At 45.2% G+C, this 24,189-nt stretch overlaps 1 long non-coding RNA gene across 1 annotated transcript in view; it reads right to left on the bottom strand.

Moving 5' to 3' along the window:
- LOC121039764 (uncharacterized) overlaps nucleotides 1–23,660 on the bottom strand; it is a 39,863-nt gene extending 16,203 nt beyond the window's left edge. Inside the window, exons 1-2 of the long non-coding RNA XR_005794975.1 lie at nucleotides 23,542–23,660; nucleotides 12,212–12,295 (exon numbers count right to left, since the gene is read on the bottom strand). This is a non-coding gene — a long non-coding RNA (uncharacterized LOC121039764). The remainder of the gene's footprint in view (nucleotides 1–12,211; nucleotides 12,296–23,541) is intronic.
- Nucleotides 23,661–24,189: the final 529 nt, after the last annotated feature.

Below are 24,189 nucleotides of genomic sequence, written 5' to 3' on the forward strand. Positions count from 1 at the left end.
CCTAATTATGATTGGGGTGAGTACAAGAAGTTCAGGGTACTATGAGAGCATATAATACAATGAGCCACCAAACCTGGGATTAGGAAACCCTCACTGAGAAAACGGCATTTAAGGTGACTCATGAAGCATGAAATAGAGGTCTTTATGTAACACAGAAAATTCCTATTCTTTCATGTGAAGTCCTCTTTTGTTCTCACCTAAATCCCTGGTTCTCCTATAAATGTCCTGGGCTCCAAAAGCACCGCGCTTATCAGATCAACCCCAGGACGAGTAGACTGACAAGGGGTCAGCTACCTGGTTGGGGAACCCCCGCATGAGCGTCCTTGGCCCACGCCTTTCTGACCAAGAGTCAGATTAATTGTGTCAACCAGGGGCTCTAAGTTGCGTGTGTTAAGAAAACAGCCTTAGGGGTTGGGCCACACTGGGTTCAAATCGTGTAGAGCTAAGGAGCTGTACTACTTTGGACGCATCACTGAACCTCTTCAATCTCCAATTTCCTCATCTGTAGCACAGGGAGAAAACACGCCTGCCTTTTATTGCTGTACCAATAGGATGATTTGACAGCAATAAGCAGAAACCCCAGCTTAAACCAGCTTAGACAGTCAGGAGATCTATTATCTCATAGCAGGGACCGTGTATCAGGACCCTGGTTGCATTTCTCTGTGATTCTCTTGGTTCATCCCCCCCTCCTTCTGTAAGCTTCAACCTCAGGCAAGTAGCAAGATTCCAGAAATTAGACTAAAGTTCATCATGGCCTAGAGAAAGAAAAGAACCTTCTTTCCATGGCTCCTCATAGGAGGGAGGATACACTGCCAGGACCTCTGGCATACTTCCCCCTCAAGTTCTGTTGGCCACAATTTGGTCACATGACCATTCCTAAAAGAGAAACCGTCAAAAGGAACGGAAGCATCCTCAGACAAATCAGAGCCAGCCTTGTGCTGAGCACGGAGTGAATTCTCCTGGGGCACATGGCTGGGTGAGGGGTGGAAAGAAGAAATGCATCGTGGATTCCGGGGAGCGTCTGCTGTAGAATGTGGGAAACGTTCCACGAGAGTCGCACAGGAAGCCCTATTACTGTGCTTGACTTACATAGTTAGTCGGCATTAACTTGGTAAAAGGGCAATGGGGGGAAGCTTCTGTAGTTCTACAGAAGCCACAATAACCGGGGCATCCACCTCAACTCAATAGCCTTTGCTGTAACAAGCCCTTCCCCAACAACATCCGCTCTACAACAATAGGCCCGGCAGTTGACAGGTACCTGGGGGCAGGAGGGAGTGTGACACTTAGAAAGCCCTCTGTAAAACCCTGTAGTATGTGGAGGGTCCAAAGTCATAAACTGACAGCTGTCCATCCCTAAAGATGCCTGGCTTTCCTCCAGAAAGCCTCATAGACCCTACACTTCAGAAACCAGAAGTCCACTTGGGCCCTGCGAGCTTTCTGTTTCCATCTTCCTTCTGCAAACATCCCCACCGTGCCCCCACAGACCCCAGGCCACCCTCAACACCTCATCCTGGACACTGGATCCCAACGAGAGCTCTGCTAACTTATCCACTAGGACAGTGGGAATGCCCTTCCAGCTTAGAAATGCAAGCTTCAGACTTTTTCAGAGCCTTCTACCAGGCAAATCCAGGAAAAAACCCGACAGGAGAAAGCCTGTGATGGTTGGCAAGGGGGTGGGGTTGGTGTTAGTTTAGAACTAAATTCTTCTAAATGCAGTCAGCGTGACCTCAAATAGCTGCCTCCTTGGGTACTGCCTGATACTCTCTTTTTTGTTGTTTTTCCTTTTCTTTTTCTTTTTTTAAAGTTTATTTGCTTTCAGTGTGTGTGTGTGTGTGTGTGTGTGTGTGTGTGTGTGTGTGTGTGTGCAGGGGAGGGGTAGAGAGAGGGGGACAGAGGATCCAAAGTGGGCTTGTCACTGACAGCACAGAGTCCAACGTGGGGCTCGAACTCACGAACCGTGAGATCATGACCTGAGCCGAAACTAGAAGTCAGACGCTTAACCAACTGAGCCACCCAGGCGCCCCTTGTTTGTTTTTCCAATCCATCTGGCACCTTACCTTAGTTTCTACTTGTTCTCTGACCCCTGGGGTTGCTGACCCAGCGTAGACTGTTTGTTTTGGCTCTGACCTTGCTTTCCTCTGCGGACTTGACCTTCAGTATTTACCTGTCTACACACGGCAAAGCAACCACCGGCAAGAGATGCCTCATTCCTTGGCCGCATCCAGACCCATACACCGAAGCCAGTCCCACGTGCCCCAGGAAGCCAACGACAGAAGAAACTTATGTGACGAAGTCCCATCTCGCCTTCCCCCCTCCTCCCTGGGGAAGCTCTGCTCCTTCCGGGCTCTGCAGATGGAAGGGGAAGGGGATCCGACTGAATTGATTCCATCATGCGTGAACGAGCAATACCCATTTCACACTTACGCTTCTATTTTAGATGTATTTCTGGTTTTTAGAAGTAAACAAAGGCAGCAACGCAAAGCGAAGTATTCCGTATTTGGAGTATAGGAAGTCTCAAGCTGGAATGTGTCGCTCCTTCCTGGGAAGGGAAATCTCCCCATGGCTCTCCTCAGCTGCCTCTTATTTTCACCTCTTTTCTTACTCCTGACGTCACAGATCCCATAAATGTCTGTTTTTCAAATGACTTCTACGGTTGTCACGGTGGGTACACAGATAAGGGAAAATATGCCTACGCTTTTTTTGTGTGACTTGGCATATGGAGCGATTTGCTTCCAATTCTGACTTGAAGGGTCGCTCTGATTAGTACCTTTGTGTTTTCAGCCTCACTTAATAGAAGGGCTCCACAGAATGAAAGACAAGACAGGGAATAAATTAGACTTATCTTAAGAAAGGAATAAGTTAGGTTTTAAAGTGTAAAATAAGGACTTGAATTATGTCTCGAATTTGAGCACAGCAGCACCCCTCTTGCCTGTGAAGGATGTATTCCAAGACCCCCAGTGGATGTCTGCGACCACAGCCAGTACCAAGCCCTATATATACTATGTTTTATCCTATACACCACACACCTATACACCATATCTGCGATAAAGTTTAACTTATAAATGAGGCGTAGTGAGAGATTAACAACGGCAACTAATAACGAAGAAGAGCAATTATATAATATTGACACTATACGATTATTACAATATACTAAAAGTTACACGAATGTGGGGTCTCCCCCTCAAGATATGTTATTGTGCTGCACCCACCCTTCTTCTTGCAACGATGTGAGATGATAAAATGACTGTGTAATGATGGGACGTGAGTGGTGTAGGCATTGTGATGTAGCATTAAGCTCTCTTGACCTTCTGATCAGAAGGAGGCTCATCTGCTTCCTGTCCTTGGTTGACCAAGCATAACTGAAACCATGGAAAATGGTCTTTGACCCCAGTTCCTGGCACTTCCTGGATGACAGGAGTGTGTTTGGTTCAACTGAGGAGACTCTGGGTGGCTCCTGGATAGCTTCAGGAAGTAGGCGGGTTACTAGGAAGATCACACCATGATTAGAAGCTTGGAACTTTCATCTCCACTCCACATTCTCAAGGAGGGGGTGGGGGCAGGGCCAGAAAACAAGTTAATGATTAATTATATCTACAGGATGAAGCCTCCATAAAAATCCCTGAAGTGTTCCAGAGCTGCTGAGTTAATAAACACACCAATGTGCTGGGAGGGTGGCACACCCTAACCCCATGGGGAAGGAAGGTCCTGTGCTTGGGACCCTTCTGGACCATCCTATGTATCTCTTCATTTGGCCATTCATTTATTTGTATCCTTTATCATATTATTTACTATATAATAAACTGATAAATGTATGTAAGTGTTTCCCTGGGTTCTGTGAGACACAATAGCAAATTATGGAACCTGAGGAGGGGGGTCACTGAAACCCCTGATTCGTTGTGCCCAAGCCAGAAAGAAGTGTGGATGACTTGGGGACACACTACTCAAAATAGGCATCTGGGTTAGTCTCGTGAAACTAAGCCCCTAACCTGTGGGGTCTTCTGCTAACCCCTAGTAGACAGTATGAATTGTAGGACACCCAGCTGGTGTCAGAGGACTGACTGGTCGGTATGAGAAAAAACCCACACAACCGGTGTCAGAGGAGTTGTGAGCATAGAGCACAGGAATAGGGTTTTCTCTTTCGTTTAGTAACTAACGGTTTCAGGGCCATTACCAGGCGATGCCTGGTTGTACACATGAACCACATGTCGCTCCCTGAGTCAGAGGTACACACAAAACTGTGTGATTTTAGAGACTCTAAAGCTACAAAAATATCTTTAATTAACCATTTACCTGTACTTCTCATCAAACCTTTACTTGAATGCCAGAACAGGAAGCCTCTGAAATGATCTACACAAATCCTTCTTTCAATAACTGCCAACTCTGGGTAGTAGTAGGAATAACTCCAGATGTTTTTATAAAGCTGATTAATTAGCAGTTTGAATAAACTTACAGAACTTCCTACAATATATAAGGTCTGTGTAACTCTCGTAATGCAAATGGATATGATGATACTATGGAAGCCAATGGAAGAAACAGACCTGCTTTGGCATCTGATTTAGTGTCCAAATGCAAGGACACTGGAACATGACTATACTAGAGAAAATTTCCATGAGCCAATGAACCATTTTCCAATAACTGCTCAGGACTAATGATAGTTGTATAGGAGGCGGGAGGTTTACACCAAGTCCAGACTGACACCAATAGGCAAGTTTGTTTCAACTGGATGGGCTTAAATTGGAGAATAAGCACATTCTTGGTGTAGGATGTTTATCTTCCTTCCTAAAATGATACTAATTTTGTTATCTCAAAAAAAAAATAGACAATTTCTGGAACATTCATCTATTCACCATGCCAAAGCCAGGAAATATATCTATTGACATTCAAAATAAGAAACATATTTGTAGCTAGGAAAAAAAAACAATAGGAAAAAATAGTTTCCAGAATTCAATACCTTTCAAACATTTATAGATTCTCTGTTTAATTTGAAACACTGACAATAGTCAAAGGGCATAGCAACTCTTTATTTTCTGTTTGGGAAGCACAGACTGAAAGGAGCCAAAGGCTGAGAAATTTGAAACTACTCTAAAACTGCCTTCATGTTTCCTAATTAAAGAGTAGGTTGCTCTGATTCAGAAACGGGCCTGAATCAGTGAATGTTTTATAAGAAATGTAATTTATGGCCACCCTTGACAGGGATAAGAGAATTAAATTAAAAGCCTGACAGAATTAAATTTTTTTTCCATAAAATAAAGACTCATCATTTGGAGTTCATTATCTGTATATAAAGGCTACCACTAGGTTCATTTCCATTTTTTTTTTTCCTTACAAAATGCCATTCACTTTAGCGCTTAATAGACTAAACACGTCCCTTCTTGGATTATCACTGGCAATGTAGTCTGTCTGGAAGGACACCAAATTCCAGAATAATGGAGTCCAAGTTAATCAACTACGTTGGCTTTGCCTACATCATGTCAGAGATGTATCAGTTGCTGGCTTTGTTGGGGGCGGGGGGAGAGGATATTTGTTTAACATTCTCAGAAAACGAATTTATAGCTGCATGACAAAATAATGGCTCATTTCTGCTATGGCCACCAGAGGTCTACTTACCACCGCAAATATTCCAGGCCTTGCTGAGGCAGTGTGAGCAGTCCCACTGGTAAGAGAGACGCTCCAGCCATCCTCCAGAACTACTGAATCAAAGTCTGCTTTGTAACACCCCCAGGTGACTTGTGGGTGCAGTAAAGTTTGAGAAACAGTGTTCTACGTTATGGAAAGAGAACATTTCATGTTCTGCACATGATCAGGATGAACAGCGAACAGCTTTGAAAACTCAGAGGGTCTTGCCATGCAGTTCCAAACTCCATCTCCTGACACCAGATTAGCTGGGTTTCCGTAAAAGCATTCACGCAAAAACTAGTCTTTTCTTAAAAACACTCGCCCTAAAGGGTTTCTTTTATGACACACTCTAGCCCATAAATTAGCATAGTCATGAATGCTTCTTATTTAATTTTTGATTTATAGATTTGGGGAGCTGAAAGATCTCTTAAGTATTATGTCACACTAGTCTAACTTTTCTTATTTTACAGAAGAAAGACCTAGGCAGGGGATTTTCAGAATACGGCGATCTAAATGACATTCCCCTCCCCTCCACTTCCAAATCCAAAAGATTTGCTTCTCAAGAGCCAGGCTCTACTGTGGATATAAATGAGGCTTTGGGCCCTCCGCAGGGCCCCCCGCCTCCCTGAAACTTCCCTTGGAGCAGGGAGAAGTGCTGAGCTGGGTGAGCTCAGAAAAGGGACTGGACTTATCAATCAAGATGTGTGGACCGCAAGGGGTAGGGTGCCCACCATGTCCTACTGAAGTGTGCCAAGATTCTGCAGGGAACATAAAGGTCTGGGCAAGTCCTCTCTGCCATGGGTGCTGGGAGAGCCCAGGGTGACCTGCTTCCTCTAGGTGCCCCAGAGGGGGCTGTCTGCCTCTGTGCCAGCCTCACAGGGATGGGACCCCCTGGCTTGAGAGTTGCCTGATTTTTTAGAGGAACACTAAAAATAGGCTTGAAGTCCAGTTGCCAACGGAGACAAAAATGAAAAAACAAACAAAAACAAAAAACAAAAACAAAAAAACCCCACATAGATCTAAAGATGTCCAGGAGTCAAAGAGGACAAATAGATCCAACAATCGGATGGCACAGCCAACGAAAGACACCTGATGGAGCAGACAAATGGGTTCCTAAATCAAGCAATTAGAAGCACTTAGGAACAAGACTACAGAATAACAGATAAAATAAAATGATTTCCTAGAGCTTTTAAAACCCTCACCTGTTCAGTGCCTGAATCCAGAGGGTAGAGGGTGGCTGATGAGATTTGTGTTGGTGGCCTACAAGATGGGGGACCATCCACATCACAAATCACAGAATAGAACACACCATAAATTGGAAATCACAAGGGGCAAGGAGACGATTTGGGAAATGGAGGCAGGATACCAGCCATTTGAATAACAGACATTCTAAAAGAAGAAAGAACATATGAAGTAGGAGAAATAGTTTTAGGGGCACCCGGGAGGCTCAGCCAGTTAAGCTTCCCACTCTTGATTTCGATTCGGGTCATTATCCCAGGGTCATGGGATTCAGCCCTGCTTCGTGCTCTGTGCTCAGCATGGGATTCTCTCGCTCTTTCCTTCTCCCCTGCTTGCATGTGCCCCCCCCCTCTCTCTCTCTCTCTCTCAATAAATAAATAAATAAATAAATAAATAAATAAATAAATAAATAAATAAAACTAATAATTTTAAATCACTTAGAAGATTTTCCTAAGCCTAAGGAAGACAAGTTTGCAGAGTAAAAAGATTCGGAACGTTCAGTTAGATTGATGAGATAAACACCTCTTTAGGCATATCCAGGTAAAACAAGTTTCCAGGCTTTTCCTTTTTTGGCTGTTGCTGGACTTCTTATCCATAACACTGGAAGCTAGAGGGAAGTGGGCTCATATCTTTAGAAGACTGCAAGGGAGGGGCGCCTGGGTGGCTCAGCCAGCTGAGCGTCTGACCTCGGCCCAGGTCATGATCTCACGGTTTGTGAGTTCAAGCCCCGAGTCAGGCTCTGTGCTGACAGCTCGGAGCCTGAAGCCAGCTTCGGATTCTGTCTCCCTCTCTCTCTGCCCCTCCCTCGCTCACTCATGCTCGTTCTCTCTCTGTGTCAAAAATAAATAAACTTAAAAAAATTTTTTTTTTAAATAAGATTGCAAGGAACCCCACCCCCCCCCCCCACTCCGAACCCTATACTGGGCATTTTCAGTTGTTTACCTGCTAAGGTAAGCAGAAGATATTCAAGGACATGCATGGATTCAGAGCATAAATCACAGAGTGGCCCATCTGAGATAAATACTTGAGAAAAAGACCTTTCCAAAGACCAATGAACTGGAACAGAGACCTCAAGATGGGGAAAGGGAAGGCAGGAAACAATTAGAGATGAAAAATGCATTGGTTTTAGAAATATGTCATTAAATATTAATGGATAAGGATATAACATATAATGTAAATCCTGCACATGGACCCCGAAGACAAACACACAAACAAATGTGAAATGAAATTCTGTGTCCAACTATTTCAGCAAAACCTCAGAAATAAGAGCACAAGGGGAAGCAAAAACATTCCAGGATTTAATTAGGGGGTGAGAGATGCCTGGAAGGAGGAGAAAAGGAGGGGAAAAAAAAGAATTCTAACGATTTCATTCCATTATGGTTTGAGCAAAACATGGAGAAATCAGAAAGAGGAAATCAGGAAGGATATAGTGGGTCTCAGTGGGAGAAATAACTTTGAAATAAGAGAGCAGTAGAGGTACTTGATATGATTTATAGAACTGGAAAAGGCCAGGCCATTAGTTGAGTGAGCACATGATGGTAAAACTTCTGAATTAAAAAGATGAAAATGGAATACCTAGCAACATAAGCAAACCAATAAAAGTAAGAAAGGAAAATGAGGAACGACAATGTTCAGTAAAAACTGTAAAGAAACAGGAAAGGAAGAGTGTTTCCTTTTTTCTTCATTATATGGGGTTTTTTCTGGTACTCATCTACTCTCTTTTTTTTTTTTAAGTTTATTTATTTTTGAGACAGAGAGAGACAGAGCATGAATGGGGGAGGGGCAGAGAGAGAGGGAGACACGGAATCGGAAACAGGCTCCAGGCTCCGAGCCATCAGCCCAGAGCCCGACGCGGGGCTCGAACTCCCGGACCACGAGATCATGACCTGAGCCGAAGTCGGACGCTCAACCGACTGAGCCACCCAGGCGCCCCGGTTTATCTCTTTTTAATGCTTTTCTTACTCTTTTGGATTATGTTTTTTTTGTTCCATTCCCTAATATTGTCTTTCTAGAATTTCCTAAGAAATACACTCCTTCCATTTTTTATTAGTGACTCAGAAAATATCACATGGATATTTAACTTAACAAAATGTAAAATTAACCAATAGCTTTACCCTCCTCCAAAAATATTAATAGTCTTACTTAGCTTTTTAAAAAATTTACCTCTCCTCCAGACTTTTATGCTATTTTTGTACAGAAATTTAGATCTATCTTATTTTCGTAGCCTTATACACTAGGCATTATTATTGCTATTACTTTTGTCAGCCAATGTTAGTTTAAACTTTCTTTGTTGACTGTTTTGCATCTCAGACTCTTTCTGGGCTCATTTTCCTTCTCTTACAAGGAAGTTACTTTAGAGACATCTGTTGATCATGACCTCTCAGTTTTCACTTACCTAAACATGTCTTTGTTTTTTAACCCTTATTTTTAAAAGAGATTTTGCTGATATGCAATTCTAGTTGAATACTTTTTTTCAGCACTCTGAAGATCTTATCCATTGTCTTCCTGGCTCTCCTTGTCCTTGCAGTCAATTGAATCGTTCTTCTTTTACAGATTTGGTGACCAGGTGCTCTCATTTATGTGGTGCAGACCCAGATTACACCTGTGGTCCTGGTCTCTGTTGGGATAGCATCGCCTTTCCTTCTCAAAAGCATCCTGATTTGAGTGATATATTATGTAGTTAGCCAATTAATGGGCAAGCTCTCTCTCCCTTTGGCTATTTTGAAGACAGTCTTTCTTTATCTGTAGCAGTCTGCAATTTTATTATATGCCTTAGTGTTGAATTTCTTTTTATTTACTCTGCTTGGGGTTGGTTGGGTTTCCAGAACCCCAGGACATGGTTTCTTCCATCAGCCCTAGAAAATTCCCAATTATTATCTTTCCAAATGCTTCTTTCCTCCTCTCTCTCATTTCACCTTTAGAAAGCATTAGATGTATTTTTAAAAAAAAATTTTAATGTTTATTTATTTTTTGGAGAGAGAGACAGAGTACTGGCAGGGGAGAGGCAGAGAGAGAGAGAGAGAGGGAGACAGAATCCAAAACAGGCTCCAGGTTCTGAGTTGTCAGCACAGAGTCCAATGTGGATCTCGAACTCATAAACGGTGAGATCGTGACCTGAGCCAAAGTCGGACTCTTAACCGACAGAGCCACCCAGGCGCCCAGGAAGCATTAAATGTATTTTCACATTGGCTGATTTTGCTCCACTATCCACATCTCTTCATCGCTCAGATTTTCCATTCCCATGTTTGTCCATGCTGTCATCTGGGAAATTTTACCAGCTCTATTTCCCCATAATTGACTAGGTATCCAGTCATCAAGTTTCCATTTTCCAGTTTTTCGGTTTGTTTTTTTTTTACACTTATTTATTTTTGAGAGACAGAGCACAAGTGGGGGAGGGGCAGAGAGAGAGGGAGACACAGAATCCGAAGCAGGCTCCGGGCTCCGAGCTGTCAGCACAGAGCCCGACACGGGGCTCCAACTCACAAACTGTGAGATCATGACCTGAGCCGAAGTCGGACGCTCAACCGACTGAGCCACCCAGGCGTCCCCAGTTTTTTGTCTTAACGTACCCATTTGGTTCTTTTTCAAATCAATCTGATCGATCTTCATAATCTCTTACTACATTGTTACTCTTTCTATTTGCCTTTTTTCCCCCAAGCATATTAAACATACTGATTTTATATTCTTTGACAATTCCAATATCTATCATCTTTGCATCTCTGACTCTACGGTTTCCTGTTTCTGCTGAATCTTCCTTGTAACAGCCTCATCCTCCTTCCTCCTTCCTCCTTCTGGTTTTCCAGGGTGAACTTTCTGCCAGCGGTCCGGGAACACCACTTCCTTAAGGTCTCTACCAGCTCAGACCACGTTAAATGTAAACGTATGGTTTTTCAGACCACACAAATAGTAGAAATTCTGGTCTTAAATACTTGTTAATATGGTCTTGAGGTTAGAAATGTTCACAAAGAGCACTTTCCTACTTTCTTCTAGTCCCGCTGCAAAACCAATATAAGCAATTCTGCTCAATGTCTTCCTCTCCAAACAAGTTTTTGGTTCAGACTGATGATGCCACTCGTGGAAATGTAGTTTTATGAAAGGGGTCTCATTAGTGATCTCTCGCAATGTTCAGGCTCTGGGCTTTGTCTCCCAATCCCTATATGTGGACCGTTAAATTTCAGGCTGTCTGTCACCAGGCCACCAGCATGCCTCCAGAGAAAACTCCAATGCCAGTGCATGTCCCGTGGATTCAAGATTTCTCTTCATTTCTGGACACTAAAGAATTTCCTTACTTCGACCAGCTAAGTCATGTAATATACATCTATCAATGACCTATCTATCCATACACATATGTTGATACAAATATACATCTAGCATTTTTAGATGAGTTATATTTAAAGAGACTAATGTGAATATCTTGTCTGCCTTATTTCCAGAAATGGAACTGGTCTTCTGCGTGTGTGTACGCGCGTGTGTGTGTGTGTGTGTGCGCACTTGTTGCCTTGCTCAAGGAAATCTAACACTACCCAGGGCCTTACCCCACCATATGAATGATTTCAGTGTCTGAAATGAATTGCCTCACCCTCACACGCTGCTTCTAGCCTCTCCTGATACCCTGAAGCATTCTAAGGTAGATTTTTGCTCTGACTGAATTTTTGTCACATCCAGTGGCAAGAATTCAGGAGCTGTTCTCTAGTGGAAATATAAAATGAGAATCACATGCTTCAGTGAATTTCTGGGCTACTGAATAATTTAATAATTATACTTACTAATGAATGCTTGCCAAACACAGAAATGAAGACATGAAAAGAAAAGGCAGGTACATGTCAGTAACCTAAAAACATAAACATCTCTACATCTTACAGGACACTGGTCTATTGATCACTGATAAGTGACTGTGATAGATATTACGTAACTTTGAAATTACACTCAAGGTAAGATCATTTGAAGTATACTTTAGGTCATGAAAAGTATCCTCTGTCTAGACCTGCCGCTCCCTTGAGGAAGGAGACTTTTTTTTTAACTCCTACAAAAGCTCAATGGCAACTAAAGCATAATATCAAAACTTTCATTAATACAGAATTATTTGAGATACACGTAAGGTTTCATTCCTTCCTCTTCATGCCTTACCTCATTTCTTTCTCGTTTGTTCTCGGTGCTCTAACTTTCTGTCAGAATCTACCTCAGCTTGGTCTACCTCAGATCAAGCTCATTGTGTCATCTTAACCTGTTAAAACTCTATGTGTACAGCTCTGTCTGAATGTCAGGGCAATGTTTATTTCATTCTTCCCACATTCTTGAATCACGCATTGTGACATGATTGCCTTTGGATGACTTTGCTCAGAGGGAATCCACTGACCTTTCTCTGAGTGTCGGTCTCGCTCCACAGACTCGTTTGTATTGTGCCACTCTGTCACATGCCTTCGATATTTAATTTTCAGATCTAGGAAATGAAGGAAAGGATTTTCGGGTGTCAAGAAATTATTGTGGGTGGGTTTTGGTTTCTTAGCTGAAGGATGTGTGGCAGGATAATTCACTGAAAGATTAAAATGCGTTTCTTCTTCACGTTTCCCTCTGGTGTTCTTAGCTTCCAGACACTGACCCTTGCCTCAGACGCCTTTGGCAGGGCAGAAAGTAGGAGCTAATGGAGGGCAATGTCTCCACTTGTCTTTTACAAGAGTTGGAGCTCACTGAAGACACAATAGTCTGTGTCCCAGGGAGGGAAGAAAGTCTCTCTGTTATTATGGTTGTTTCTCTCCTCCCTCCCTCCCTTCCTTCCTTCTTTCCCATTCCTTCTGTAGTGAGATTATAAGGTACAAATGTATTGGAGACCCACACTCTCACATTGGCAGTGCCTCGGGGGCAAATCCGTGTGGTATAACCAGACACCTATGCTTAGTGGCAAAGCAAGAAGCAGCTTAGTTTGAACTGAGAGCGTTCATGTCTAGGGCTCGCAGGCTCAGAGAAACGTGTGATCAGGGGCAGCCAGGATGGGCTGAAAACACCAGGTGGGTTCCTCTCCCTTCTCAGTACCATTTAGGCCTTCTGGGCTCTTTGTGCCCCAGAGAGGAGAGAGGGGCACTTGGAACGATAGAAATGGAATTTTCTACTCGTCCCCTCAGAACGGAAAGCCTGAATCAGAATTTCTTTAAGTTAACGAAATGGATACGTTCCCAGTGTACATGAATTTAGGTTTGTGGATGCGGGTCCTCCACAAGTATCTGTTAGAGAACAGCAAAACCATACTCGGCCCCGCTGCTGTAAGGAAGTGTTGAAGGGCTTGAGGCAAAGACACTCACCTTTGAGATTCTACCCACCCCTGAGAGAATGTATGTGAAAATCTGTGTGAAGTCTAAAGTGCTAAAAGTGATTATAATTTTTAAAATAAAATATGTGTCAGGTATTGCTTGAAGGACTCGGAGTAAGAATTCCCCATGAAACAGTACTCAGAAAATTGCTTTAGAGATTTATATACCCGAATTTCCCAAACTGAATTGTAACACAAAACATCATAATCAATCTCTAAAACAATTCCAGGGGTCCCTATACCAGCGCACTCTGAATCTCAGATTTGGCAATCGCCCTGCACTCTTAATTTGCTTCATTTGCTTGAGCTTGGTGGAGCGCGTGACATGGCCATTTGATTGGCCAAACATTGTAGACTCTGTGATTTCAGTTTTCCTGCACAAGTGAGAAGACTTCTGGTTTCTGGTCTGACATGTGAAGAGCTTGAAACTCATCATTCCTGTCTTTACAAGAAAAAAGCCAAGCAAAGTGAAGATCAGTGACCCTTCTCAGACCCATCAGAGAAGTGAGTTCATAAGCCGACTGGTGGCCCTAAAACCGGAGAGACAGACACGTAGGCATAGAGAGTCACGGTTTACTTTGAGAGTCAGAAACTCCCCCCAAGACTGGAACCCCACACTTTCATGAATCTGACCTCCAGGAGCTTTGCCAGGTTTTCATTGTGAAGACTGAAGAAAAATCTCCTTGTGTTTCTGGCAGGGTAAGTATTTTGAAATATAGCCAGAGCATTCTGTTCTCCTTAATAAGGAATGCCCGAAGGGAAACTATTTTACCAAAGCCTCACCCACTCCAGCTGCCTCCCCGACAGACTGAGACCTAATCACAGGATTATAAATGCCTCCCCTACTCCTACACCCCACTACCACATCAGGGGGGCTCCTGTATCATAACAGGGGGATGCCGCTAAAGAGCTGCAAACCTCAGACCCTGTTTTACGGAGTTTTTACCTTAACCCCAAGACAATAGGGAGGAGGCCCAAAAGCAAGGACACTTCAGGAAATTTTAACCTCAGACACCACAGCTAGAGCAAACAGTACACACGGCCTACTTCCTGGCCAGATAAACATAAGGCCTTCCGTGAAGGCGTCTGTACCCCAGCTCCTTTCACCCCACGTAATGAGAGAGGCTCCGATAGTCAGGCAGCACTCAAGGACTACCTTAGAGGTGAGGGTGGGGACATGCCGTGGACCATTTCCCCAGCATTTAAGTACAAGTTACCCGTTGCTACACCAATCGTCATGCGCACCACTGCAAAAGAGTCCCCAAGAGACACCATCCATCTTGAAGGATGTCCACCAAGCTCCGGGGTCACAGATTATCATCTGTATGGGCCAGTGGTGTGCTGGTCCAACCCTAACTTTGCAGATGAGAACAATGAATTCTGGAAAGTCAGAGCACTGTCCGGCATAATGTAAATAGTGTGTGTGGGGGGGGGGGGGGAGGAATAAAATAAATAAATAAAATAAAAAATAAATAGTTGGAGAGTTCCATCTAGAACCTGGCTTTCTTCTCTGAAGACATGTATGCGAAACCAGCAAATATACTAAACAGGCTGGACTCTCAGGGCGTTAGCTTAAAGCTAAATTCATTTTTTTCCTCCCACTGTTCCTGCACATTTGTTCAGTGGTGGAAGGTCTTTCCTTGCCTCTGAATGAAAAACACATTTACTTTTCATCAACGTGTTCTCAAGATTAGTCATGAATAGTGCCCAGGCCTCCATAATAAGCAAACTTTCAAATCTAAGAGTAAAAACTCTCACACTGTCCAGTCCTCCCATGCATATGCCCAAGCCCGAGGGCTGACCCCTCACAATGGGACAGGAGGGCTGGCTCGGTTCCGCCTCTCCTGCCACAGAACTTTCTGGCTTTCTGACCCTGTCAGGCTGAGGCAGGGAGAGCAAGAAGCAGTGGGAAGTTCTAAGACAGTCATTCGTTCTCTGAGTGTGAAAACGGTTGAAGTCTGACTCTTTTCCCTATGGGGCATTTCTGAGAGTCTGTTGAGAATCTTTCCCAGCCATCAGCAAACATTTTCTGTAAAAGGCCAGGTAGTGAATATATTAGGTTTCACAGGCCATACAGTCATGGCTACTCGATATGAGAATATGTGAAAGAAAGTGTCTGGCTGTGTCCTAGTAAATACGTATTTCCGGAAACAGGCAGCCAGCCTTCTGGCCGTAGTTTGCCGGGCGCGGTCTCTCCAGCCTTGGGCAACTTCCATGTAGGGTCCCCTCACCCTGGGCAAATGGAATTTATTTTGTGGTTGCTCACTCCCTTCTCGAGCCTGTGGAAAGAGGAGAGCGCCTCTGCATCTCCTCTCCTGAAGGCTGGTGCTTTCCTAGGGGCCCCTTGAATAGGTTCAAAGACAAGCGTTCATTCCTTCTCTTCATTGGGGGTTCACCAGATGAGGTCAATGGGAAACGCTCAGGAATGCTTTGCCTACCCAAAAGGCTGAGCCGCCAGGCCCCAACCTGACAATCTCCTTCACTCTGCCATCAGAACAGATAGCCAGGTACTTCTGGACCTCACGTTCCTCAGCCATGGGTCAAATCCAAGTCCGCTCTGTCTAAGGCTGGGACACAAGTTTGCTAAGTGGGCTTTAGAGGCCCCCCTGCTGCTAGAGACAAGAGGCATGGGTAGAATTTGTAACACACCAGCAGCAATCTCCAAATAATCTCCACCAATCCCTTCAATCTCCAACCACACAACCCTTTTGACCCTTAGCGTAGGTGAAATGTCTGACATGGTTTAAAATTTCCATGGGCTCGTACATCTCACAGCTCACCTGGCACATAGCAGCTACTGCCTTCGTGCATCAGACAAACCAAGAGAGGAAGTGCCCATTTCATACCGTGTGAATAAAGCACCCATCCCAGGCCCGCCCTCAGTGATTGCCGGCTCCTGTGTTTCTCTTCCTTCCATCTGAATTCCACCTCCCCCAGCACGTCCCACCCTGGGGTCGTCTCTTTCCCTAACAAAAATTTTTACTTTTACTGTAATGAGGACCTAAAAGATGTGATGAACGCACACAAATTAACGCATGCGTGCTCACAATCTCCCGCTTTCCTCCGCTGCACATGTTCAGTGGCAGGGAGGGGTGGGCAGGAGGGAAGAGCACCGATTTGTGGGGCAAGAGGAGAAAGAGACAGTGAACAGCTGTGAGACAATTGTATGGAGGAGGGAGGAAGGACATGGTGGGGGTGACTGGGAGGCAGCCACCGTGCAGACTTTGGGGAGACTGAGGTGGGAGGAAGAATTTTCGGATGCTTCGCTATGTGTATAATCCACTCCTTGGAAGCACTGAACCCCCGTTTCAAGAATATCTGTAAGAAATATCTGTATTATTCTTTGAGGTTTCTGGAAGAGTCTGCATCCCCCACCCCTGCGTTATTGGTGGTGGTGGGGAGGGTTGGTGTCAGTGGGCAGAAGTAGGCTTCAAGATGGCTGAGCTCTCTTTAGGCTGCCTTCCAGGCTGTTTGAGAAATACGGGTACCACCACTTGATTTTAGTGCCTGCGTATGTCTTACCAATCACCTTTAGGTAGGGTATCCTTGTGGCCCAATTTATCCAAACGGACCCTGTTATCATTTCTTGTCCCAGCGTAATGACTAACGACACCATCTTTCACTCTCAAGAGCGTCCTGGTTTAGGCGATACATTACACGGTCACTCTTCCTTTCAGTGACAGCTTTTAACCTTACTCCACAGCTTCTCACTGCCCAGCCTGCCGAAGATTCAAATGTGCTTTCTACTGTGAGAAAAATAGCAGTCATTAATTATTTCTATTGACCAGAGCCATTTGTGGCTTAACGCAACTGTTCGGAGAGTCAGTAACACGTGTGATCCTCACAGGCTGGGGAAACAAGGAGGAATGAAATTAGCCCCTGTTGCATAGGAAGGAGCCGTGGCTGCGCATAAGCGTGGCCCAAATGTTGCTGTGGCTCGCCAGCCTGGATACACTTCGGCGTCGGCAACACAGGCAACCTGTTCTGCCCACACTTCGGCACCACAGGCTTCCTTCCTGCTTCCTCCCAACCGAAATACTTCTGGGACTTTCCCAATAACCAGCTGGTCCACAGCATGCCCCCAGAGACATCTGCTACGTTCTTCTCTGTCTACTCTGCCTCGCCCTTTTCCACATGAGCTGCCTCCACGGGTACTTGCAGGAGCCACACGCTTGCTACAGCTGACTGAGTCGCATACGAGGCTCGATGTCTATGCGAAGGTGCCTCCCTCCTCCCCCGCACTGCTCCCCAGGCTGTCTGTCCTGGGTGGGGGGTTGCAGCAGAGCTGGGCTCCATGGAGAAGCGCAGTTGGTCGCTGGGTTCCACAGTAGCGTGCTTGTGCATGGAGCCCTTCTTCATTTTCTGGCCCTTACTCTTTATTCTTATTGGAGCGCCAACCAGGCCAAAGGGCTAGGTAGGAAACTCTGTGTAGTCTTTAGTTTCTTCTCTCCCCTATCCATCCCTCTTTGTGGTCAAAACAAAGCTCCCAAACCTATCGCTTCATGCACATGGGTACTTGGTGAGAGACATGGAAACTTTCAAAAGTATCTAATCCCTAGCCAATCCTATCCCATGAGAGCTTTTCTAATAATCAGAACTATTCGAAAATAGAATGGCGTGCCTGGTTAGGTCATGATTTGTCCGTAACCCTGGCAATTTTCAAGGACTAACTGGATCTGAGTCATTCTGCACAGTATTATAGAAGGAGTCCCTTCATTGGGTGAGAACTTCAATATCAAGGCCACCAGGTACCCGCAATTCTGGGTCTGCTGTTCTAAACCTAAGTTACTTACTGTCCATTGACATACTCAGAAATGTGAAAAAAAAAAATCTGTTTCAATCACAACACACTGATGAAATCATGTTATTTATAAACTGAAAAAAGAGAATAGACAAAAGGTGTATTTTCTAGGCAAAGCTACCATTTTGCTTGCACGATTATGCTTCTCCCCTCACTTTTAATTAATATTTTGGTTTGGGACAAGACATTCATTTTGGACTCTTTCTACTCTTGACTTATCGACTGAGACCCGAATGTCAAATCCTTTTATACCTATACTTTATAACAGAGCAGGGGCTGTCCACAGCGGTATGGGTGATGGATGAAACCAGCCCCCACGCTGTGGGATATGGGGCAAGGTGCCTGGTATGCAATCACTCAGTGCTGCACCTTCCTTTCAAGGAGATGGGGTTGAGAGGTCTTTTATCACTTCCTCGTTTCCCGTCACAGACTATTCACCAGGGCAGAATAATTGACAGGATGTATACTGAGTTATGAGTAATATTCTTTCCCTAGCAGCACCCAATCTTTTATTTGGTTGCTGTGGCCATATCATTAGCATTTCTTACCAGGCAGGGCAAGAGGTCTGCCCCGCAGCAGAGAGGACACATTTGTGAGGAAATTAAGTTGGAACAAAGGTTACTCCTTCAATTCCCTTTGCAGAAAACTTAAGACTTTGGGAAATCAAAGAGCTCCAAGGCAGTCTAAATAGTTTTTAATGCTTAGTCACACCCTCACATTTAAAAATACAACTTGACGTGAGTTGTGCACATGCAAACCATATGGGATAGCCATGCCAACTCGCTCCTCTGTGCACGAGGAGCTGCAGCACCCCTGTGCTCTCCTCCCTCCACCCAGCAATCTGATATGCACTCAAGCGTTATGAATGCGGAAATAATTAATTCTAGAAAATGGAACCACATCAATCGCCATCATTTAAATGTGTTTGTGTATACAAATATTTGCATTTACCCTGCAGAGACAATACAGTCAAATATTAAAATAGATATCTCATCTGCAAATAGTCTAGGAGAGTGACTCTGCTGGTGCACGGTGACATGAAAACATTTTTAACTGAGCCAGGTCTGGCCAAGTGGCGCGCTGCTGAGAGGTGCTCCCCTGCCTTCCTGAACCTTCCCTGTTACATTCTCCATTCCCAACCTCATTTCCAAAGCTCTTCTCCAGTCGGTAACTTCCTAGTGATACATTTTGGAAGTTTGCAGCTCCTTATGTGGTGCTATAATGTCTTTGGAGAACAGCTGTTCTAAAGAGAGAGAGAGGGAGAGAAAAAGAGAGAGAAAAGAGGGACGGAGATTCCTTTTCATTCCTTTTATCTTTATTACCATCTTCTGCCTTCCCTGTTACTCTCTCCTTGTTGTCTCTTTAAAACTATTCAAATAGGGGCTCCTGGGTGGCGCAGTCGGTTAAGCGTCCGACTTCAGCCAGGTCACCATCTCCCGGTCCAGGAGTTCGAGCCCCGCGTCGGGCTCTGGGCTGATGGCTCAGAGCCTGGAGCCTGTTTCCGATTCTGTGTCTCCCTCTCTCTCTGCCCCTCCCCCGTTCATGCTCTGTCTCTCTCTGTCCCAAAAATAAATAAACGTTGAAAAAAAAAACTATTCAAAGAATCTTAAGTCTAAATACATGAGAAAAGCGCATATTATGATTCACTACTTATGCAAAAACATTTATTAGCCAGCTGGTGGGACTGACAGCTCCTATCTGCTCTGGCCAGCAAATTTCTATCACCATTTGGGTTACAGCATAGGGTAGTGCAGGGGACCCCGGAACCAGCCTTAGAAGACCAAAGTCTGAATTCCTGTTGAGCTATTACCTCTCCATTCCATTTCTGCCTCGCAGATTTAAGCTGCATGCAAATACACACATATATGCACACATATGTAGATACACGCACATTTTCATGTGATTATATAGTCAGGATAAGCTTCATTCTCTTCTTCTGCTTTATTCAGTATAAAACGACAGAGATTCGTTTTGCCCCAAATTTCCCACAACGAATAGGGTGGATTTTTTGAGGGTATAGTAATACTCTTCTTCATTTGGTTTTCAAAGAAACAACCAACATTAGGAAATTGAGGTGTATCGTATGTGGAAGGCTGTGTTCTCAGAGCAGAAAGTGTCAGCTGCATGCTAACTGTTGTGTAAAGAGATCATCTAAATCCCTTGAGTGGCTGTTCAGCTAAAATTTAGAGTCTCTTAATCTTATATTTGATGCTAAACCAAATAGGCCCTTAGGGAAGAATTAAGAACAAGCCAGACAGTATAAAATTCTTATGTTGTTAAGGTTGAATAGTATTTGTTGCATTAGGTATAACCGGAGTGATCATTCTGGGGGTTAGTTGTGTATACTATCTACCCTTGAAAATAAAGTGCTCTAGGATCCAGACGGACTAAAGAGATTCAATACTTTCATCTTACTATTTGCCATTCAGAGTACTGCCCTTTCAGAAATCAGAGTGTCATTCAGATTATAGATAAGGTCATGCCTCCAGGACCACAATGAATCAAAACTGGGGGGCGTGCGGGGGCAGGGAAGGGAGAGGTGAGTAGCAAATCTTGACCTAAATGCCGTGAACCTTCTTTTTGTACTCCTGAGTCTTGGATTTTGTCCACAGAAACACGAACATTATCCAAACAACAGAAAATGGAAAAGATTCATTGGTAATTAGCAAAGCTTTAAGGACACAAAAATGAACATGAATTTCTAAGAAAACATTTTTTTAAACACTAACTCTTTGAGTAAATACTGTAATAACTTAAGATCTGTTTTCTCATCTCAGGAAAATTATTATTTGCGAGCATGTTTTTCTTTTTAGATGCAGACTTTGCCTAAGGTCTAAGTTGAAATGAAAGCAACCCAAATACTTCTCCATAAGGCTAGCTGAATTTTGCTTTTTTTGATTGGAGGTCACATGTACAGTTATCATTTGTATTTATCACTCTTGCCACAATTTCCGCCCCCCCCCCCCCCCACCCACTGACTCTTTGGGGTTTGTTCCTACATTTATTTGGAAGATTCTTTCTCTTGTTTACATCTCTTCTGTTTGGACATAGCTCTGCCAGATGCTTCAGTAACTACCAGGTGACATCACTGCTTTCAGACAGCACAGCAGCTCTTACTGGGTACCAGAGTCCCGGTGGGGACTTGCCAACTTCATCCAGATACCACGCTGTGTGCACCCAGTGCCGTCACACCCTTGCTGGGAACTGCCAGGCTGTTGGTCGCTACAGTCTCTGCCCCCGTCAGCAGGCACCATTGCCCCCCCTGTTCACTTTCACCCAGACACCCTGGAGCCCATACAGAAGGAACTGAGATATGGAAACCTCAGGGCTTGGGGTTGTGGGGGGGGATGGGTTTGCACGGAGGTTGATTTCTGAGTTGTAGAACGTTCCTTCCTGGATCACTCCATCTCTAGTCTTATAAGAAGGAAGTCGGCCTGCCCCTCTCTCCTCTAGGACCCGTTTTGTGTGTGTGTAGGTTTTTTCTTTCCCAGGACTCACTTTGGCTTTCACGTCAAAAGAACTGCTATTGACCCAGGCCATGTCTGAGTCCCAAACTTGGACTTAAGCAAGGTGGCATGCCAGTCCATCTAATGCAACCCTCTCCAGGGAGAACACGAAGAGCACAAGGCGAGAATTCTCGCAAACCCCTCAAATAAACTTATTCTTTGTGAACTTCTGTCGTGTGCACACTACTAATTCTTTTCCATTGCATATAGCCATTCTTTACTTCCCTTCTCTGTGGCTCAGTCTCCCTGTCTATAAAGTGGGGATAACAGTTTTCAACTCACAGGGTTTCTGTGAGGCTTAAATGAGTTAATATGTGTTTTATGCTTAGAAAAGGGCTTACACGGGGACTGCGATTTAAGTGTTCGCTATGATTACTTCCCTAGCTTTTTCTAATTTACTTTGTCACATCCTGTATTTCATTAGCTAACTTAGTGGTTTTTCACAGGTGGCCTAAGTTTGTTTGCTTTTCCCTTTCTCTTTTTTATTTTTGTCTCCCTACTTCCCTATGTGAAGATTTTCCTTTAACACATCCTTCCTGCTTTTGTTTAACATGTTTGCTAGGGTTCCTGATGTGGTTGCTTTCTCCTTCATTTAGTTGCTGACCTCACTCAGCTTTTCCTCCCCACCCCAGGCAAAATGGGAAGGCCGGCATCGCTTAAAAGTCAAAGCAAGGACAAGCCGGAAAGGGGACCTGTGGAGCCGGATCCAGGAGAGAGGGACGGGGATTAGTTAATTATCCCAGAGGAGGCAGTGGGGAGGTGGCTGAGGGGAAAGTGTGCTATGCTCCCCTAAACTCTGGGACTGGATGAGCCTTTCATGACCCAATGGAGGCCCCTCAGCTGTGCTCTTTCTCCAGATCAGCGTGCTTCTCAAAGCTCGGGCCTCCGTGAGTTTTTCCCTTCTTCCCGGAATGAGTGCCACCTGTCTTTGGGGGAAACCACGGGCTACCTTTCAGGTCCCAACTCCTGGCCGAGAAGCCTCCCCGGCCCATCTCCCTTGGCAGTCTGCTGTCCTTTCCTCTTGCCACTATCACAAAATTGATCAGGGGTCCTCATGCTGCCGTGGGCTTATTTCCCTAATGCCAGCGCGAGCCCTTGGCAGGCTGGGACTTTGTGTCCCCAGGCCTGCTAAAGGGTCTGGCACGCAGTACCCACCCAATCTGGTGGCTATGTAGCACACTGAATAATGGAAGAGAGGTAAGTTGGTAAGAGCGGAGATTGTCCACAAGGAAAGGACGCATGGCAATTGGAAGCAAAACTCTCAGTCAACCCAGGATAGTAGGACATCTCCACGTTGTAAGAAGCAAGTGAGAACAGTGGGCAGAGAACATCGTCAGGAAGAAGTCAGGGCCCTCCCTCCTGGGAGCGAGGCCATTTGGTGGATCCCCCCCAAGAACCTACGTCTACCTGACTGGTGCAGCTGGGGTTCCTCCACCTAACCCCCATGGTTCGCTGGGGCTGAGGTCAAGTTCAGGCTCTCCATTCCCCCCTTCCAGACTAAGCAATCAGCGGCTCCCAGCAGGGGGAAGGACTCTGAGAACAGAGCAGGGCCCAGCCCATAAAGCATGTTCTGGGAGGCTCCGGGGCCAGCAAAACCAGCTGACGTCCCCACTTGCTGGGGGAGGTTTGCCATCTCTGGGCACCATCCTTCAGGCCCGTCCTGCTCCCAGGAGTGGCTTGTAGGGCCTCTCAGAACCTGAGGCACCACGCCCTTGAGCCCCAATCAGCCTAATTACCTCAGCCCCAGGTTTGGAGTCCCTCAGCCTCACTTTGCCTCGGGGGCCTCAAGCCCAGGCGCTTGTCCCAACTCAGCAAGGCCTGTAGCAGCTCTGTGGAAACTGCTGTGAAAGAACAAAAATTCAGCCGAGTAAATCCGAAGATCTACTTTGCCTTATTTAAGAACCAACACATCAACAGGCAGCATCCCACCTTGCAAGTCGAGGGGAGCCCTGAGGAGTTTTTTATAGGAAGGAGGTGGAGCAAGGACGTTATCAGCTTAAGAAAATAAAGGATTATGCCAGGCAAGGTCTCCTTTCCTTAGCGGGAAGGGCAGAGGGTCCTCTTAAGTGGCTTACCTCATCTTCCTTTGGGAGATGGCGAGGGCCCGTGTGACAGATCACCTCCTTGGCGACCAGACATTTCCTGACCTTTCTGCGGGATGTTGAAATAGCAGTTTGGTTAGGTGATCCGCCCCGATTTGTCGGCTTGGCCTAAGTGATGCCATTTGGGGCCTGTGGTTTTCTTTTTAACACTACTTTTTTTTTTTTTTTTTTAAGGTCATAGGCCGTGACCCACAGTTTGGCCACTGTAGGGGGTCCCCAGCTGCCGGATGTCATCTGTGAAAGTGCTGAGCCCCTCACTGCCGTTTCTGGGTCCATGAGCTGTTCTGAGTTCCGGTCCATTCTGTTGAGAAAACGTGACTGTGAGAGTAGAGGGGGAGTTCTATGGCAAGGGGTGCCAGTGCAGACACCCCATTTCTCAGCACAGTGAGTCAGTATTTGCTGACTGCTTACCGGGTGCCAGGAGCGAGGCACCCCTGACCCCGTCCTACAGACTCTGCCTTCCTCACGGAGGATGGCTGGTGAGGGCGAGTGGCTTCCTCCTACTGGCTGGCAAGGAGTTCAGCGGCTTCTTCCTACTGGCTTGCAACCCGGAAGACCAAACCCACCCCGGGGGGCAAACGCAAGTCTCCGTTGGTTGGAAACAGAGCCACGCAGACTCAC

This window comes from Herpailurus yagouaroundi, unplaced genomic scaffold, assembly GCF_014898765.1.
Source record: "Herpailurus yagouaroundi ecotype Mexico unplaced genomic scaffold, PumYag 181, whole genome shotgun sequence".
NCBI lineage: Eukaryota > Metazoa > Chordata > Mammalia > Carnivora > Felidae > Herpailurus > Herpailurus yagouaroundi.